General features: G+C 36.4%; 1 pseudogene; it reads left to right on the top strand.

Annotated features, from left to right (window-relative positions):
• The first annotated feature begins 4,935 nt into the window (after nt 1-4,935).
• Nucleotides 4,936-5,861, top strand: LOC100717260 (olfactory receptor 5D16-like; annotated as a pseudogene).
• The last annotated feature ends 14,155 nt before the right edge of the window (nt 5,862-20,016 follow it).

Here is a 20,016-nt window from a genome sequence, read left to right on the forward strand (position 1 = left end):
ATTTATTTAAGAAAAGAGTAACAAATATATAGGGTATTGGGGAGGAGGGAGTTGGGTTCTGTGACATCAGCAGGTAACTTAGCAACAGTGGCAAGACTGAGGGTTATAGGTTAATTCAAATTTTCAAATTTCCTGTACGGCTCTGCTTAACTACCAAACTTAACTCCTAGAGGGGGTTAAGGTGGTGCTGCCTGCAGATATAAGGTGGCAGTCAGTTACAGAGCTTCCCACATGTGGCTGCTTTAAGACTCAATGCCAAAGTGCAACTCTGAAAAATTGGTGATCAGTTAAATTTTTATACATGATAATGATTTTGTGATAGTTAAATTAAATAAAGGATCTTTTTCACCGCTATTATACAATGCCCTCACTTTTGCTAAATTCTTTTTTAAAAGTCTATCATCTTTGCAGATACAATGATATTTACTAGTACTTCCAGTGTCCTTTTTGAAGAAAGTGAAAACTAAATTTTGTATCATACATAAAAAATGATTTTTACTCTTTTTCTTCAACCACAAGCAAAGTGTGCACATGGTAGAGAAAAACTGCACCCCCATGATAGAGTTCACCTTCCTTGGACTGTCAGATGTCCCTGAACTGAGACCCATCCTCATCCTGATGTTCCTTCTCATCTGTGGCATCACTGTCTATGCCAACCTGAGCATGCTTGCACTGATCCAGGTCATCTCCAATTCCACACCCTTCTAAATAGCATTTCAGTGGACCCTATTTCCTGATCTATTCTATGTGTGGTTCTTTTTTTTTAATGTAGTGTATCAATGCCATCTATATTAGAAATTATAACCAACATTCTCTGCCTCATTTCCGTTATGCTCTTTTCTTGCCATTAGTTGTCTGCTTGTCTTCTTCATTCTGCTTTCTGTTCTATTCGTTGAGGCCTCTCTGCCACTGTTCCTGGAATCCTAGTGCTTTTCCCCCTCTCTAGAATGCCCTGCAGTATTCTCTGTAGAGTTGGATTGGTGGTTGCAAATTTCCTAATTTCCTCTTTGTCTTGAAAGCATCTTGTTTCTCCATTAATTTCTAGAGACAGTTTTTCAAGGTGTATCAATCTGGATTGGAGGTTATTTTCTTTCAGGGCTTGAAGTATTTCACTCCAAGATCTTCTTGAATTGATAGTTTGTGTCAAGAAGTCTGCTGTTGTTCTGATGGGCCTTCCTTTATAGGTTATCTCTTTCTTTTCTCTAACAGCTTTTAACATTCTGTTCTTATATTGAATTCTTAGGATCTTGAATATTATATGCCTGTGTGTAGCTCTGTTTTGGCTGTAGGTGTCTGGAGTTCTGTATGCCTCATTCATCTGAATTTCATTTCCTTTTCCTATATTTGGAAAGTTTTCCTTAATTATTTCTGTGAATAGCCTTTGTAGTTCCTTTGTTTGTCCCCCTGCTTCTTCATTCACATTCCTTATTCTTAAGTTATAGATTTTCTTATCATCTGTTAGTCTTTGTATTGTTACTGGTTGTTTCCTTGTTTTTAAAGTTTTTCCATTCATAAACCCACATTACAAACCTGTCCTCCAGTTTGGATAATCTATCCTTAGCTTCTTTCAAGCAGTTTGCCATCTTTCCATAGAGTTTTTAATTTCCTGGTACTCTCTTTGAATCTGCTTCATGTATTCTATACTTCCTTTTATTCTTCATTGAATGGTTCACTCCTTTGAGTGCTTCCATTCTTCCATCTGTGTCTTCTTGAGGTGTTCTAGGCATCACTTTTATTTATCTTCTATCTTGCTTTACTTAGCTAAATATTTCCCTTTTGAACTCGTCTATGATTTCCTGAAGGTATCTCTTTATGTTCACTTTATGGCACTTTATGTGCCACGTCTGATATTGCATGTTTGCTGTTCTTGGTCAGTGTTCTCATGGTTGGGACCTGGGGGCTTTTTGTTGTTGCTTCCTCTTCCCATCTTTTTTGTTTCTTCCATGAAGTCCCACTTTCTTTCATTATTGATAACAATTCTTCTGAAGTGTGCTGGCTAGGTGACTCTTCCCACTGCAGTGTGCTAGTGATTTGCAAACATGGACAGCATATGGTGGCCCCTCCCCTCAGTATCAGTCAACCTGCTCTGGCCTTCACTGCATTAATGTGGACCACCACCATACGGAATTGATTTCGAATAACCTATTGGGTCTCAGTCAAATTGTGTGACCCCGGCCAAGCTCACTCCACAAATTCCATTCAGGAGTCAAACTCTGCATGCTGTATTATGTTGAATTCTAAGTTGACTATCTCAGTGAGCCTCTGTAGCCTGCTGTTATCTCTCTGCCATCTTTGCTCCCTTCCCAGTGACATTTTTTCATGTTCAAAATAATAATAACAACAATGATGATGATGTGAGTAATAATGATAATTGGATACTATGATAATGATCTTGGAAGACAGAGAAATGTCATTCAACAAAACTAAGTTCCATAAAACTTGTTTCAAGCCACTTGTGCTTTTTCATAATTTTTAATGGAATGAGGACTATATCATAAATGAGTAGTTAATTTTAATTGCTTGCTCTGATGTCCCTGGAGGCAATCCATTTTCTCTAGGATGTTTCACCACAAGTGAGTTGCAGCAAGGATAGGAATATTAGCCATTCCTCCAAGTAAGCCTTCCAGAGGTGAAGGGAGGTTGCCTTTCCCACAGGCAAGTTTGTTCCTCCAGAGCTGAGAACACATGCATGATTCTTCCCATATAAAGTATCTATAAGATGCTTCAGCTTTTGTAGATTCCTCATGAGAAAACAGTTTAGGAAAATACATACTGTTTTATCCATTATGTACATGCATATACAGGGAACATGAGGTGTACTCTTTGTACACCTTTGTACGGGAGATCTGGCTTAGCTTCTCTTTTCTATTTCAGTGTCCTGGGAATGGGAAGGAGAGGGGTCTGAGAATTTTCAGCTATATGTACACATCTAGAGATTCATCCCCTTGCACCCATGGATTTTTAGAATTACCTAAAAGGAACATAGAATTTAAATGAAATTGAAAGAATGAAATGACCCATCGAGAAAAGCAGTAAAGATGGCAATCTAAATAAAATGGTATAATATGGGGAAAATTGGTCTCAGTGGGAAAGAATAGGAAGAAGATTCTAAATACTGCATTGCTCACATGTAAAGATAATACAAATTCCCTAATAGGTAAAATAATATTTTTGAAATATAGAATAATGTCATTTAAATTGCATTTTAATTGTATACTGAAATCCGATAGAAAAAGCCTTTAAATTCTGCCAATATCAAGGACATGATATATTAGTTCTTAAGTACAGCAATGTCTTCCATTCCTCTCCAAAAATGCATAAGCACATTTTTTATTTTCATAGTGAGATGTGACTAGTGACATTTTTGTTCTGGGAAATGAATAATAAGAGTTAGGACAGAGAGAATATACTGGAAAATATTGCCTTCTTTACAATGCTTAAATTTTGGATGTTTGAAAATATAGGACCATGGGTAGCATTTAAAGTGATGTACTTCCCTAAGTGCATAGTGAATGACCTCCTGCAATTTATCACTTAAATAAAAAAGCAATAAAGTCTTATCAGAAATGACTAGGTGATAGGTCTGATAAGAGCGTGGGATTCAACAAATTCCTTATTAATGCAGTGCTTACAGTAACAAGGCAAAGATTGGTCCAGGAGAACTTAATGTGTCAGTTGCCCTACTCTTCTGTGACTGTGAGTTATGTGTATGGTCTTACAAGCAAATATATAGAAGGCCAGATTAAATTTGGACTATAGCTTAAGAAAAATAATTTTAATATGTATGTATCTTATGAAATACTTGGATCTCACCCTTATCTTTCTGAAAGTGAAATTTAAGCAAGGTCCTGCAATTTATATGCAGATCCTACCTGAACCCTAGTCAGATAATTGTGAACAATCTCTGTGTAGTAAGGATTCTATTTTCATGAGTGACTTTTTAGCGCATTACAATTCTATTATTTCCATCTCTTTCCGTGAAAGGTAGTAGAGAAACACATTGAATGTTCTAGGTGACTTTATAGAAAACAGAGGAGCATAGAAAAACAAAATGTCTTTGTCTATGTTTATAAAGAGTTTTCATAATTACCCCTAAATGGGAACCTTCCTTTGCTATTGTATATGTACAACTTAATGACAGTACTGGTAAGGCATCTGTGGCCCCCACTATTTCCAAATTTTATAATTTTATCATGTAAAAAGTATCCTAAAGTTGGTCCAAAGAATTACAAAATTCAGTATTCAATGTGATGTTTATAAGGTTACGTGTCAAGATATCTATATGTTATAGAATTTAAAACCTGCCATTAAGAGATTCGTATTTGACTGGGAGTGAAGGACACTAGATTTATTGATTACCAATATTACTATTTTATCAGGCAACTCATGGCTTCTTAACTATCCACTTTGTTTATCTGTGGAAGAAAGCAGGTCAACAGATTAACTTTGTTAATCCAAAGGTAGAAGCAGTTAATGACTTTGATACCTTACATAAATAATTGTAATGAAGAATTATATTGCTACGCCCACAGTTATATCTTGATCAGTTATATCTATAAGTTATTTCAAATGCTTCTATAATTAGTAAATGACAAGTTATTTCATTTTCTAGATTGTTCTTTATTAAGCTCATGGCATTCAGTGACATTTGAATATTTCTCATTAGAATTTATTACTTGCTACCATTCTAATGGCAAGAGTCAATAATTCTTTGGCAGCAATTATATTTTTCAATAGTAGCAAAAATTTTAAGATGATAATGTGCATCAATGAAGCTCTTTCCATTTCAATACCTTACAAATAGCAGGATAATTTAAAAGTCTATGATGTTTCACTCTTCATTCTACAGAGGGGAAAGTTAAGCATGGTCGATGTGTCAATTATTTTCCATATTTTTTTCCAAGACTGATTTTCAGATCTCTTCCAAAAGGACACATGTTTCAGACAGAGAGAAATGTAACTTCTGAGGCCACATTCACCCTCGTGGGCTTCTCAGATTACCCAGAACTGAAGGTTCTCCTCTTTTGCTATTTGTGTTGATCTACAGCTTTAGTGTTGTAGGGAATCTTGGAGTGACTGTTTTTTTTTTAATCAAAATTTACCTAAAATTGCACATCCCCATATATTTTTTTCTAAGCCATCTCTCATTGGAGAACTTGTGCTATTCTACTATTGTTCCCAAGATGCTGGTGAACCTATTTGTGGAAGACAGAAATCTCTCTTTCACAGGTGCATGGCACAGTTCTTTCTCTTCTGCACCTTTGTAGTGACTGAGCTAGTTCTGTTTGCTATGATGGCCTACCACTGCTTGTGCAATCCACTGTTCTACATGTTTTGTGCCCTACTGTGCTTTGATCATATATATGGGGAGTAGTGTGCACCTTGATGCTTATGTTGTGATTTAAAATTATATTTTGGGGGTTTGTACACAATCATTCACTTCTTATATGAGTTATCCTCATCAATATCACTGTATTTCTCTGATTCTCAACTCAGACAGTTGCTTCTTCTCATGGTTGCCACTTTTAATGAGATAAGCACACTGCTCATCATCCTCACGTTCTTTGTGTTCATCATCAACACCACATTGAAGATGCAACCATCCAGGGGACACTGCAAAGTCTTCTCCACCTGTGGGTCCCACCTAACAGCCATCACTGTCTTGCAAGGCACCATCCTGGTCCTCAACTGTGTGCACAACTCTCAGAAATCCATGTGCACAGTTAGAGGGGCTCTGTGTTTTATGTGGTAGTGAACTCCATGCTGAACCCGTGGATCCACAGTGTAAGAATAAGGAAATGAAAGACACAGTCCACAAGATAATGAACACAAAATTGTTTCATGTTGGTTATATGCAGTAGCTTACATATAACTTGCCTATTTTGCAACAGTTTGCTTTTTAAGAGAAAAGCTGTACATCAAGAGTTCATTTTGAAAGTGTCTTTGGGCTTTCAGAAAAAGAAATAATTTTGCAATGGAATGAATATGAGTTTCAGATCAGAGAAACTATACTTGTCTTGGATTGTATATTTCACAAAATGTTCTATCTTTCTCTACAAAATGATGCCATCTAGTTTAGTTCCTGAGTCAATAATGTGGAGCTCTCACTAATGCTGGCACCATCATTCATATGCTGTACCAGAGTATCCTGGGGAAATGTTACCACCCTGGTGTTCCAGGTAACTCAAAGTTTAGAAGAAATAAACCACCAGCTATTTTGGTAACATAGAAATAGATAGAAGCTAGGGAAAGGCAAGAGTGACTATGTTGGTAGTGAGAGTGATCTTGAATCCATTGAAAGTATAGTAGAGATTTTTTCATGGTTTCAGGCAGCTGCAACTTGTCCTAAAGATATATCAGGTTTATTTAGCAGTTAGGCTTTATTCAGAGTGAACTGTCATTTAGGAGTATAGATAATATTCCAGGCTGACTGTGTCATTGTGGAAATGCTTTCAATAATATCTTAAGCATTTCACTTTCTGTACTCTTTGTGTATGATATATATCATAACATCCAACCAACAAAGCACATTAGAACTTAACATTCCAGTTGTTCTAAATTTTTCTTTCAGAAAACATTCCCAGAATGGAGAGCAAAAGTGTGAATAAGACTGTAAATTTTTCAATGGCTTTTTTACAACATTAACAGAAATAGACATCATGCATTGATGTTTGATATTTGTGGTTTTTGTCTATTATATACTAATCAGCAGAAATATTCCCAGTGAAACCTAAAGAAGAGCAAATGACAAGTCTCTACATGGGGACCTTGTAGGCAAGCTTTGTCAATCATCAGTGGAGCTGTGATCAGTACTGGGAGTAACTATCCTGATTGGTATTGAAAGTTCTCTCAAATTAGCTGTCACTTTGGATCAGAACCAGAATGAAAAATAAAGGCTGGGCCTACTGTGTGGGGGTAGAAAGGTCTGATACTCCATCTTCATTGTAATATTTCTTGAAAGAATATCTCAGAAATATTTGTTTAATTCTGAAATTTCCTAGTATTCCATGCATCTTTTTTTTTTCTTTTGGTCTAATTTAAATTTTACTTGGGTAACTTTTATGATGTAATTTGCTTATGGTATATACTTTGAACTTCAATGAAATTCAAGATAACTCAGAAAAATGGTGAGAAGAAATTCTGTCCCATTAGCAAAGATGAAATGAAAAGAATGGGCTTATATGAAATAGAAATACTCTTTGATGACTAGATAAGCTTATCATGATAAATGAAAACCACATTTTTGAGTTCATATTTGGATAAACAGTGACAAACTATGTTGTTTTACTTGCTCATAAATAAATTTGGTTCCATTATAGAGGGTAACATTTAACTACATATCTGTCTGTCTATCTGTCTATCTATCTATACATCTCTATTGCACTCCTGGGAATGGACCCACATACCTCACACATTGTAGGCAGGAGGTCTACTAGTAAACTGCATCCCCAGCTTCCTGAACTTTTTAAAATTGATATTAAGCTTACCTTAAGTATTGGTAAGATTAATATAAAATTTATATTTTTTTCTTAAATTGATTGATGAGAAATTCATTTAAATAAATTCTTAGATACCTTCTTTGAATTGTAAGCATGGTTACATTCTGTTCAGTAAAAGAGGTATCTCACACAATGTTATTCTGAGAAAGTAGAGACATACTGTGTATGGCTTAAGAGCTCTGATTAATGAATTAAAATTTTTGGTGATATTATTAGGATAATAAGTTGAGGCAAATTCACAAAGCATTGACATATTCAGCAAAAAATTCTATAAAATTTTATGTTTGTAATTCTCTTATATAAAATTTACTCATATCTTTGTAAGTTATATGTGATATACAAAATGTGATTAATTTTTATTTCATTTATTTATTTATATGTTTTTAAAAATATCTCATTTTGAATATCTACCTAATTGCTTAAAATTTCACTTAAAATGAAAAATATTCATAAGAGTTTGATTTATTTCACTTATGAGTATGACCTCAAGCTGTGCCCGTTTATTTATAAATATCTCAATCTGATCATTTTTTATAGCTGAGTAGTAATCCATTGTATAAATATACAACAACTTTTTTATCCATTCCTCAGTTGATGGACACTTAGGTTGTTTCCAGGATCTGGCTATTACAAATTGTGCTGTTATAAACATGGGTGCACATATATCACTGTGGAATGATATGTACAGTTCTGGGAATATGCCTAGAAGTGGAATAGCTGGAATAAATGGGACTTCCAATTCCAGATTTTTGAGAACTCTCCAAACTGACCTCCACAATGGTTGCACCAGTCTACATTCTCACCAACAGGGCAGGAGAGTTCCTTTCCCCCCACAGCCCCTCCAGCATTTGTTGTTGGTAGTTTTTGATCCTGGCCATTCTTTCAGGAATGATATGGAATCTCAGTGTGGTTTTAATTTGCATTTCTCTAATGATTAATGATGAACATTTTTTCATTTATTTATTTGAAATTTGTATTTCTTCATCTGAGAATTGTGCATTCATCTGATACCCATATTTGCATTGGATCTTCGAATTTGGGGGCTCTGGTTTTTTTTTTTTTTAATTCTTTGTATGTTTTAGACAGAAATCCTTTGTCTGAGGGACAATTAATTAAAAATTTTTCCCAGTTTGTGGGTTTTCTATGTGGGTTTTCACTATGCTGGAGATTTCTTTTGATTTGCAGAAACTTTTAAATAAGAGTTGATCCCAGTTACTGATTCTGGGAAGTATTTCCCGTGTGGTTTGGATCCTGTTCATGAATTCTCTACTAACTCCTATGTCTTCAAGATTTTTATCCAATTTGTCTTCCAATAGATTTAGAATTTACATTTTAATATTCATATATTTGATCCACTTAGTTTTTAATTTAATACATTATGGTAAGCCTGGATCTAGTTTTATTTTTCAGCATATGGAGAGCCAGTTTTTCCAACACCATTTACTAAGGAGACTGTCATTCTTTCAGTGTATACATTTTGCCCATTTATCAAAAGGTGGTTGAGTGTATTTGTAGTTGTGGTTGTATCTTCTAACCTATTCCACTGATCTTCAGATCTGTTTTTATTCCAGTACCATGTTGATTTTTACTATAGTTGCTTTGTAGTATAACTTCAAGTCAGAAATTGTGATGCATCCTGCCTTGCCTTTGCGGCTTAGAACTGTCTTTGTTATTCTAGGTCTCTTCTGGTTCCAGATGAATTTTAGGCATTATTTATCTAGACCTATGAGGTATTTTGATAGTATTTTCATTGGGATTGCATTGAATCTATATGAAACTTTTTGAGAATGGCTATTTTCACAATATTGATTCTTCCTATCCATGAGCAAGGGATATCTTTCCATTTCCTGAGATCCTCTTCAATTTCTTTTTTCAATGTATTATAATTTTCCCTATATAGATCTTTCAACTCTTTCACGAGAATCGTTCCTAAATATTTCATTTCTTTTAGTGGCTAGTGTAAAGTGTGTGGCTTCTCTTACTTCTCTCTCTGTGATTTTGTTGTTAGAGTATATAAATGCTATTGATTTTTGAGTAGTGATTTTGTATCCAGCTACATTGCTGAATTTATTTATTATACCTAGGAGTCTTTCAATGGAGTTTTGTTGGTCTTCTATGTAGAGTACTATGTTATCCACAAATAATGATAATTTAGCTTCTACTTTTACTATGTTTACCCCTTTTATTTCTCTTTCTTGTCTAATTCCTCTAGCTAGTATTTCCTGTAGTATATTAAATAGGAGTGGTGATAAGAGAGACCCTTATCTCATGCCTGACTTTAAGGTAAAGGCTTTCAGTTTTTGGCCATTTAATATGATACTGGATGTTGGTTTGTCATATATGGCCCTTATTATATTGAGTTAAAGTCCATCTATTCCAATTTTCTGTACAATTTTTGTCATAAATAAATGTTGGACTTTATCAAATGATTTTTATGCATCTATATAGATGACCATGTGATTCTTACTTTTGGATTTATTGATGTGGTGGATTACATTTATTGATTTACAAATGTTGAACCATCCCTTCAGGCCTGGGATGAAACCCCCTTAGTCATATTGTATACTCTTTTTGATGATTTACCAGTTTCTATTTGCCAATATTTTATTGAGGATTTTTGCATCTCTGTTCATTAGGAAGATTGGACTTTAGTTCCCCTTTTTAGTTGGATCTTGTTTCCTAGTGTAATATTGTTTTGAAGTTTTATAATGTTTTCATTCATTAATTGGAATGGTTTTATTCTGGAGTGTTTTATTTTATTTTATTTTATTTTTATTTTATTTAAAAGGAAAAAAAGAAAAAACAATACAAAACAAAGCGGTGTAAGGGTACAAGTAATACAGAACTACAAAAAAAAAGTAAGAAATTACCAATTAATAGATTACATATTATCATTTTAGAGATAGTTGCTCAAATCACAGTATCAAAGCATAAAAAGTGGACATTCAAACAGTGAGATTGCAAACAGTTGTGTTCAATGATCCAACCAAAAACATTAATATGGTCAGCTATTTAACACCCCTAAACACACTTGCTGTTGTATCCTTTAGAGCTCTTTTTTTCCCTCTCTTTTTTACAACAAAATTTGCACATTTTGGGTTGTATTACTCCTTAGTTGTTATTAATTTTGGGGGGGGGAGAGAATAAAGTCAAATATGACAAAACAAAGTTGTCAGTCAAAACCAAGGATAGACATAGCACATGATGTAAAACAGAGTACAAGGTTATCAACAATGGTTATCAACAATGTCTCTTGTTTCCTTAAAAAGAATTGTCGAGAGGAGGAGCTGGGCAGATCTGGGGTGCCCTCACTGGCCTCTCTGCGTGTCTGGAGGACTCTGGATATCTGCGCCCAGACTGCTGGAGTTCCCTCAGGCTTCCAGGTGCAGTGAAGGGGAGAGGTGGGTTTGAGGCTTCCACATCAGCCTCCCCATTCCCGGCTTCACTTGGAGACCTGCTGAGCTCCCCATAGGTGGGCTGGCCCACACTACCAGCCTAGCCCAGCCTGTTTAGCTGCCGCGCCTGGCCATAGGCCTGCAGAGGAGGAGCTGGGCAGATCTGGGGTGCCCTCACCGGCCTCTCTGCGTGTCTGGAGGACTCTGGATATCTGCGCCCAGACTCCTGGAGTTCCCCCAGGCTTCCAGGTGCAGTGAAGGAGAGAGGTGGGTTTGAGGCTTCCACATCAGCCTCCCCATTCCCGGCTTCACTTGGAGACCTGCTGAGCTCCCCATAGGTGGGCTGGCCCACACTACCAGCCTAGCCCAGCCTGTTTAGCTGCCGCGCCTGGCCATTGGTCTGCAGAGGAGGAGCTGGGCAGATTTGGGGTGCCTGCATCAGCCTCTCCATGTGTCTGGAGGACTGTGGATACCTCTGCAACCAGGGAGGGTCCACAGGTTCCTGAAGCACTGTGGCCTGTGGTGAGTACCCTAACCCGGCTGCGATTGAAGAACTGTGGAGCTTCCAAGGGGCAGGTGGGCGCACAGTGTCCCTGAGGCCCAGCTTGTCTGGAACTGCAGAGTTCTGAGCAGGCAGAGGAGGGCCACTGGTTCTGTAGGCCTAATGTCTTGGGGTAGCGCGGCGCCAGAGTCTCAGTAGCTCCAAACATAGAAGGGGATTTTCAACAGACCCTGAGGAAGCTTTCAAATAACACTTGAAACACAGAAATATAGGAAAATGACAAAACGAAAGACCAAATTACAACCTCAAACCTCCAGCCCATCTCAAGAAACCCTAGGAGCGATGTATACAGAAGAAAATATATCCCATCCACCTCATATATTGGACACAATAGCCACTGAAATTGACAAGCAACTCCAGGAAGCTTTAAAGAAATTCAAACTCGAAATAATCTCCCAGATAAAAGAAGAAATGATAAAAGAAATGAAAGAGATTCTAAATATATCTGAAGAAAACACAGATAAAAAATTGGAGGAACTAAACAAAAAGATAGAATCCCTAGACGAGCAATATAAGAAACAAACAGAATACATAATGCAGATGCACAGAGATATACAGGAAATAAAAAACTCCACTGAAAGTTGTAAAAACCGCCTTAATGAAAGTGAAGATAGAATTTCAGACCTTGAAGACAGGATTGCAGCTAGTGAACAGGAAAGGAAAGATCTTTTGAAAATAACAAGGAACCAGGAAACAACAATTCAACAACTGCAAGACGATGCAAAGAAGAATAACATAAGAATGATAGGGATTAATGAAAGAGAGGGAGACAACATGAAGGATGTCAGGAGGATATTTAGAGAAGTAATAGCTGAAAATTTCCCAAGCATGAGATCAGAAACTGACATCAGGATCAGTGAAGCATATAGAACTCCAAACAGTCATAACCAAAATAAAACTACACCCAGACATATAATAATCACCATCCCAGAAATCCAACACAAGAATAGATTAGTAAAAGCTGTCAGAGAGAAAAGACAGATCACTTATAAAGGAAAACCTATCAGAATCACAGCAGACCTCTCAGCACAAACAATAAAGTCAAGAAGAGCATGGAGTAAAGTATTCCAGATCCTAAAGCAAAATGATTTCCAACCAAGACTGATATATCCTGCAAAACTATCATTCAAAATAGATGGTGCAATATGATACTTCCATGACAAAGAACAGCTGAAGAACTTCATGAACACCAAACCAACCCTGCAAAAAATATTGAAAGACAGTTTAGATACACAAAGGAAAAAAGCACTAAGCAAAGCAAATAATTAAACAGAACAGAAAGATAAAGATGCAACAGCAGAGAGATAACATTCCTACAATTAACCAGCATTTAACAGTAATAACCATTAATGTAAATGGTCTCAATGCACCAATCAAAAGAAACAGACTAGCAGAATGGATCAAGAAACAAAATCCAACCATATGCTGTTTACAGGAAACCCATCTAACCCAGAAAGATACTCACAGACTGAAAGTCAAAGGATGGAAAACAATTCTTCATGCAGCAGGAATCCAAAAAAAGGCAGGAGTAGCCATTCTGTTTGCAGACAACGTGAACTTTAAACCAACAATGACCATAAAGGACAAAGAAGGTCACTACATACTTGTAAGGGGAAAACTCCAAGAGGAAGAGATAACTATCTTAAATATATACCCACCAAACTCCAGAGCACCCAGTTATATAAAACAATTATTAACAGAAATGAAAACTCAAATTATCCAAATGTTTTATCCAAATATTTCAAGGAAAAAGACACTATGGTAACTACTATTAAGTCAGGTTATAAGGTGGTGAAGTACTAGGTTGTTGAAACAGTCATGCTGTGACCTCTATTGTTATATTGTTATGTCCTGTTTTATCTCAATCCCCCCTTATTGTTTCAAAAAAAATTATTTAGTCATTTCTTATGTTTGTCTTAATTAAAGAAAAAATTCAAAAAAATTAGGATATATAAATAGTAACTCTTTTTGATTTCCTATTAACTTGTTTTGAAGTCCTGTAGTACTCCCACGATCTTGTTTTGACTGATTAGACTCTGTTCCATTCTATATGATAGTATCAAGTTTGAAGACATAGGCAACTACTTTGAAGACAATAAGATTCACTAAGATACCCATTCTGGTTTGACTATTGTCTTCTTTGGAAGTCCTGTAATGTTTACAATGCCTAAGTTTTATTGGTCTTGTTCTCTACTGTTTTGTCCAACTTTATAATATCTAATGAGATAGACAATTCTTTTTAAGGAAACAAGGGACAACGTTGATAACCATTGTTGATAAACTTGTACTCTGTTCTACACCATGTGCTATGTCTATCCTTGGTATTGACTGACAGCTTTGTTTTGCCATATTTGACTGTATTCTTCCCCCCCCCAAGAAAGTAATAAGCACTAAGGAGTAATAAAATCCAAGATGTGTAAATTTTGTTGTAAAAAAGAGAGGGAAAAAAAAAGAAAAAGAGCTCTAACGGATATAACAGCAAGTGTGTTTGGGGGTGTTAAATAACTGACTTTATCAATGTTTTTGGAACATTGAACACAGCTGTTTGCAGTCTCCCTGTTTGAATGTCCACCTTGTGTTCTTTGATACTGTGATTTGAGGAACTATTTTCAAGAAGATAGTGTGTAATCTACTAGCAGGTGATTTCTTACTGTTATGTTTTTTTGTTTTGTTTTGTTTTGTTTTGTTTTGTTTTTGTAGTTCTGTATTGCGTGTACCCTTACGCCGCTTTGGTTTGTTTTGTGTTTTTCTCTTTTTCCTCTTAAAAAAAAAAAAGAATTGTCTATCTCATTAGGTATTATGAAGTTGAACAAAACAGTAGAGAACAAGACCAATAAAACTTAGGCATTGTAAACATTACAGAACTTCCAAAGGAGACAATAGTCAAACCAGAATGGGCATTTTAGTGAATCTTATTGCCTTCAAAGTAGTTGCCTATGCCCTCAAACTTGATACTATCATACAGAATGGAACAGAGTCTAATCAGTCAAAACAAGATAGTGGGAGTATTACAGGACTTCAAAACAAGTTAATAGGAAATCAAAAAAAGTTACTATTATATATCCTGCTAATTTTTTAAATTTTTCCCCTTAATTAAAAAAACATAAGTAAAAACTAATTTTTTTAATGAATAAGGGAGAGATTGAGATAAAACAGGACATAACAATATAACAATACAGGTCAAATCATGACAGTTTCAGCAACCTAGTGCTTCACCACCAAATAACCCGACTTAATAGTAGTTACCATAGTGTCTGTCTTTTTCCTTGAAATATTTGAATAAAACTTCATATACTATAGCTTCAAATATTTCCATATCAAGAAGCCCAGAATAAAGCCTTTCCAATTAATGAGTGAAAACTTTGTAAGGCTTCAAGGACACATAATGGGGAATCATGATTACCACATATTTTTATATATTTGAATCATTACTTACATTAGGGAAACTATTCGGTATTCACACATGTGAGATTGATTTATTTCACTAATGAGTATGGTCTCAAGCTGTGCCCATTTATTGATAAATATCTCAATGTGATCCTTCTTTATAGCTGAATAATATTCCATTGTATAGAAATGCCACAACTTTTTTATCCATTCCTCAGTTGATGGACACTTGGGTTGTGTCCAAGATCTGGCAATTACAAATTGTGTGCTATAAAAATAGGTGCACATATATCACTGTGGTATGATGCTTTCAGTTCTTCTGGGAATATGCCTAGAAGTGGAATAGCTGGAATATATGGGACTTCCAATCCCAGCTTTTTGAGAAATCTCCAGAACCTCCACAAAGGATGCACCAGTCTACACTCCACCAACAGTGTAGGAGAGTTCCTTTTTCCCCACAGCCTCTCCAGCATTTATTGTTGTTGGTTTGCTTGATCCTGTCCATTCTTTCAGGAGTGAGATGGTATCTCAGTGTGGTTTTAATTTGCATTTCTCTAATGACCAATGATGATGAACATTTTTTCATGTATTTATTTGCCATCTGCATTTCTTCATCTGAGAAGTGCGTATTCATCTCAGATGCCCATTTTTGGATTGGATCTTTGAATTTTGGGGGTCTGGGTTTTTTAAATTCTTTATGTTTTAGACAAGAGTCCCTTGTCTGAAAGAGAGTTCACTAAAATATTTTCCCAGTTTGTGGGTTTTCTTTTCACTATGCTGGAGATTTCTTTTGACATGCAGAAACTTTTTAATAAGAAGTGGTCCCAGTTATTGATTCTGGGAAATATTTCCTGTGCGGTTTGAGTACTGTTCATGAATTCTCTACCTAATCCTATGTCTTCAAGGTTTCTACCCAATTTGTCTTCCAATAGATTTAGTGTTTCTGTTTTAATATTCAGATCTTTGACCCATTTAGATTTTAATTTAGTATATGGTGATAGACATAGGTCTAGCTTTAGTTTTCGGCAAATGGAGAGGCAGTTTTTCCAGCACCATTTATTAAAGAGACTGTCATTCTTCCAGTGAACCTGCTTGGCTCCTTTATCAAAGATAAGGTGGTTGAGTGTGTTTGTAGTTGTGGTTGTATCTTCTAATCTATTCCATTGATCTTTGGCTCTGTTTTGATTCCAATACCATGTTGATTTTACTACTGTAGCTTTGTAGTATAACTTCAAGTCAGGGATTGTGATGCCTCCTGCTTTGTCTTTGCTGCTTAGAACTGCCTTTGTTATTCTAGATCTCTTCTGGTTCCAGATGAAATTTAGGAGTGATTGCTCTAGATCTGTAAGGTATGTTGATGGTATTTTTATTGGGATTGCATTGAATCTGTATAACAGTTTTGGGGAGAATGGCCAGTTTCACAATGTTTGTTCTTCCTATCCATGAGCAAGGGATGTCTTTCCATTTTCTGAGATCATCTTCAATTTCTTTTTCAGTGTATTATAATTTTCACTGTATAAGTCTTTCACTTCTTTCGTAAGAGTAATTCCTAAATATTTCTTTCTTTCTTTCTTTCTTTCTTTTTTTTTGCTTGCTAATGTGAAGAGTGTAATTTCACTTATTTCCCTCTCTATGATTTTGTTGTTCATGTATAGGAATGCTATTGATTTCTGAATATTGATTTTGTATCCAGCCACATTACTGAATTGATTTATTGTATCTAAGAGTCTTTCAATGGAGTTTAGGGGGTCTTCTATGTAGAGTATCATGTCATCTGCAAACAATGATAATTTAACTTCTTTTCCTATCTTTACCCCTTTTATTTCTCTCTCTTGCCTAATTGCTCTGGCTAGTACTTCCAGTACTATATTAAATAGGAGTGGTGATAAAGGACATCCTTGTCTTGTGCCTGATTTTAAAGTAAAGGCTTTCAATTTTTGGCCATTTAGTATGATGCTGGCTGTTGGTTTGTGATAAATGGCTTTTGTTATATTGAGGTAAAGACCATCTATTCCAATTTTCTGTAAAGTTCTTATCATGAATAAATGTTGGACCTTATTGAAGGCTTTTTCTGCATCTATAGAAATGATCATGTGATTCTTACTTTTGGCTTTATTGATATGGTGGATTACATTTATTGATTTATGTATGTTGAACCATCCTTGCATTCCTGGGATGAATCCCACTTGGTCATGGTGTATAATCTTCTTGATGATTTGCTGCATCCTATTTGCCAATATTTTATTGAGGATTTTTGCATCTGTGTTCATTAGGGAGATCCGTCTATAGTTCTGTTTTTTAGTTGGGTCTTTCTCAGGTTTTGGTACTAGAGTAATATTTGCTTCCAGGAATGACTTAGGAAGGATTGCTTCCCTTTCAATTTCATTGAATAGTTTGAGGAAAGTTGGCATTAGGTCTTCTTTGTATTTCTTGTAGAATTCTGCAGCGAATCCATCTGGGCTTGGGCTCTTCTTGGTAGGTAAGGACTTAATTACATTTTCAACTTCATTAACAGAGACTGGGTTATTCAACAGTTTTACATCCTCTTGATCTAGCTTTGGTACTTCATATGTTTCTAAGAATCTGTCTATTTCTTCTGTGTTATCAAACTTTTGAGAGTAGAGGTTTTCAAAATAGGTGTTGATGATCTTCTGTATTTCTACATAGTCTAGTGATTTCACCTTTTTCATTTCTTATTGCATGAATTTGAGCTTTTTCTTCCCTTTTTAAAATAAGATTGGCTAGAGGCTTATCTATTTTATTTATTCTTTCAAAGAACCAACTCTTTGATTCGTTGATTCTTTGGATTGTTTTCTTAGTCGCTATTGCATTGATTTCTGCTCTGATTTTTATAATTTCCTCTCTTCTTTTGGCTTTGGGCTTGACTTGCTCTTTTCTTTCCAGCTGTTTGAGGTGTAGCATCAAGTTGTTTATTTGTATTCGTTCTGTTTTCCTGATGTGGGAACTCAGTGCAATAAATTTTCCTCTGAGGACGGCTTTCATTGCATCCCACAAATTCCGATAAGTTGTATCTGCATTTTCATTTTCTTTTAGGTATTGATTAATTTCTTCTTTAATTTCTTCTGTGACCCACTGATTACTCAAGAGTGTGTTTTTCAGTTTCCGTGTGTTTGCGGGACTTTTGCAGTATCTTTTATCAGTAATTTCTAATTTCAGAGCCCTATGATCCGATAACATGCAAGGGATGATTTCAACTCTTTTGCATTTGTTTAAATATGTTCTGTGTGCTAATATATGGTCTATTTTAGAGAATGATCCATGTACTGCTGAGAAGAATGTGTATTCTGATGTTGTTGGGTGGAACATTCTGTATATGTCTATCAAATCCATTTGTTCGCAGGTGTGATTCAGTTCTGTTATTTCTTTTCTCATTTTCTGTCTGGTTGATCTGTCCCTTGGTGTCAATGACATATTAAGGTCTCCTGTTACAAATGTGTTACTGATAATTTGAGTTTTCATTTCTGTTAATAGTTGTTTTATATAACTGGGTGCTCTGGAGATTGGTGCATATATATTTAAGATAGTTATCTCTTCCTCTTGGAGTTTTCCCTTTACGAGTATGTAGTGACCTTCTTTGTTCTTTATGGTCATTGTTGGTTTAAAGTTCACGTTGTTTGCAAACAGAATGGCTACTCCTGCCCTTTTTTTGGATTCCTGCTGCATGAAGTATTGTTTTCCATCCTTTGACTTTTAGTCTGTGAGTATGCTTCTGGGTTAGATGGGTTTCCTGTAAACAGCATATGGTTGGATTTTGTTTCTTGATCCATTCTGCTAGTCTGTTTCTTTTGATTGGTGCATTGAGACCATTTACATTAATGGTTATTACTGTTAAATGCTGGTTTATTGCTGACATGTTATCTCTCTGCTGTTGCATCTTTATCTTTCTGTTCTGTTTAATTATCTGCTTTGCTTAGTGGTTTTTTTCCTTTGTGTATCTAAACTGTCTTTCAATATTTTTTGCAGGGTTGGTTTGGTGTTCATGAAGTTCTTCAGCTGTTCTTTGTCATGGAAGTATCGTATTTCACCATCAATTTTGAATGATAGTTTTGCAGGATACATCAGTCTAGATTGGTAATCATTTTGCTTTAGGATCTGGAATACTTAGGGTTAGGGTTAGGGTTAGGGTTAGGGTTAGGGTTAGGGTTAGGGTTAGGGTTAGGGTTAGGGTTAGGGTTAGGGTTAGGGTTAGGGTTAGGGTTAGGGTTAGGGTTAGGGTTAGGGTTAGGGTTAGGGTTAGGGTTAGGGTTAGGGTTAGGGTTAGGGTTAGGGTTAGGGTTAGGGTTAGGGTTAGGGTTAGGGTTAGGGTTAGGGTTAGGGTTAGGGTTAGGGTTAGGGTTAGGGTTAGGGTTAGGGTTAGGGTTAGGGTTAGGGTTAGGGTTAGGGTTAGGGTTAGGGTTAGGGTTAGGGTTAGGGTTAGGGTTAGGGTTAGGGTTAGGGTTAGGGTTAGGGTTAGGGTTAGGGTTAGGGTTAGGGTTAGGGTTAGGGTTAGGGTTAGGGTTAGGGTTAGGGTTAGGGTTAGGGTTAGGGTTAGGGTTAGGGTTAGGGTTAGGGTTAGGGTTAGGGTTAGGGTTAGGGTTAGGGTTAGGGTTAGGGTTAGGGTTAGGGTTAGGGTTAGGGTTAGGGTTAGGGTTAGGGTTAGGGTTAGGGTTAGGGTTAGGGTTAGGGTTAGGGTTAGGGTTAGGGTTAGGGTTAGGGTTAGGGTTAGGGTTAGGGTTAGGGTTAGGGTTAGGGTTAGGGTTAGGGTTAGGGTTAGGGTTAGGGTTAGGGTTAGGGTTAGGGTTAGGGTTAGGGTTAGGGTTAGGGTTAGGGTTAGGGTTAGGGTTAGGGTTAGGGTTAGGGTTAGGGTTAGGGTTAGGGTTAGGGTTAGGGTTAGGGTTAGGGTTAGGGTTAGGGTTAGGGTTAGGGTTAGGGTTAGGGTTAGGGTTAGGGTTAGGGTTAGGGTTAGGGTTAGGGTTAGGGTTAGGGTTAGGGTTAGGGTTAGGGTTAGGGTTAGGGTTAGGGTTAGGGTTAGGGTTAGGGTTAGGGTTAGGGTTAGGGTTAGGGTTAGGGTTAGGGTTAGGGTTAGGGTTAGGGTTAGGGTTAGGGTTAGGGTTAGGGTTAGGGTTAGGGTTAGGGTTAGGGTTAGGGTTAGGGTTAGGGTTAGGGTTAGGGT

This window comes from Cavia porcellus, unplaced genomic scaffold (assembly GCF_034190915.1).
Source record: "Cavia porcellus strain 051 isolate PalLab524CR breed Dunkin Hartley unplaced genomic scaffold, mCavPor4.1 scaffold_22, whole genome shotgun sequence".
NCBI lineage: Eukaryota > Metazoa > Chordata > Mammalia > Rodentia > Caviidae > Cavia > Cavia porcellus.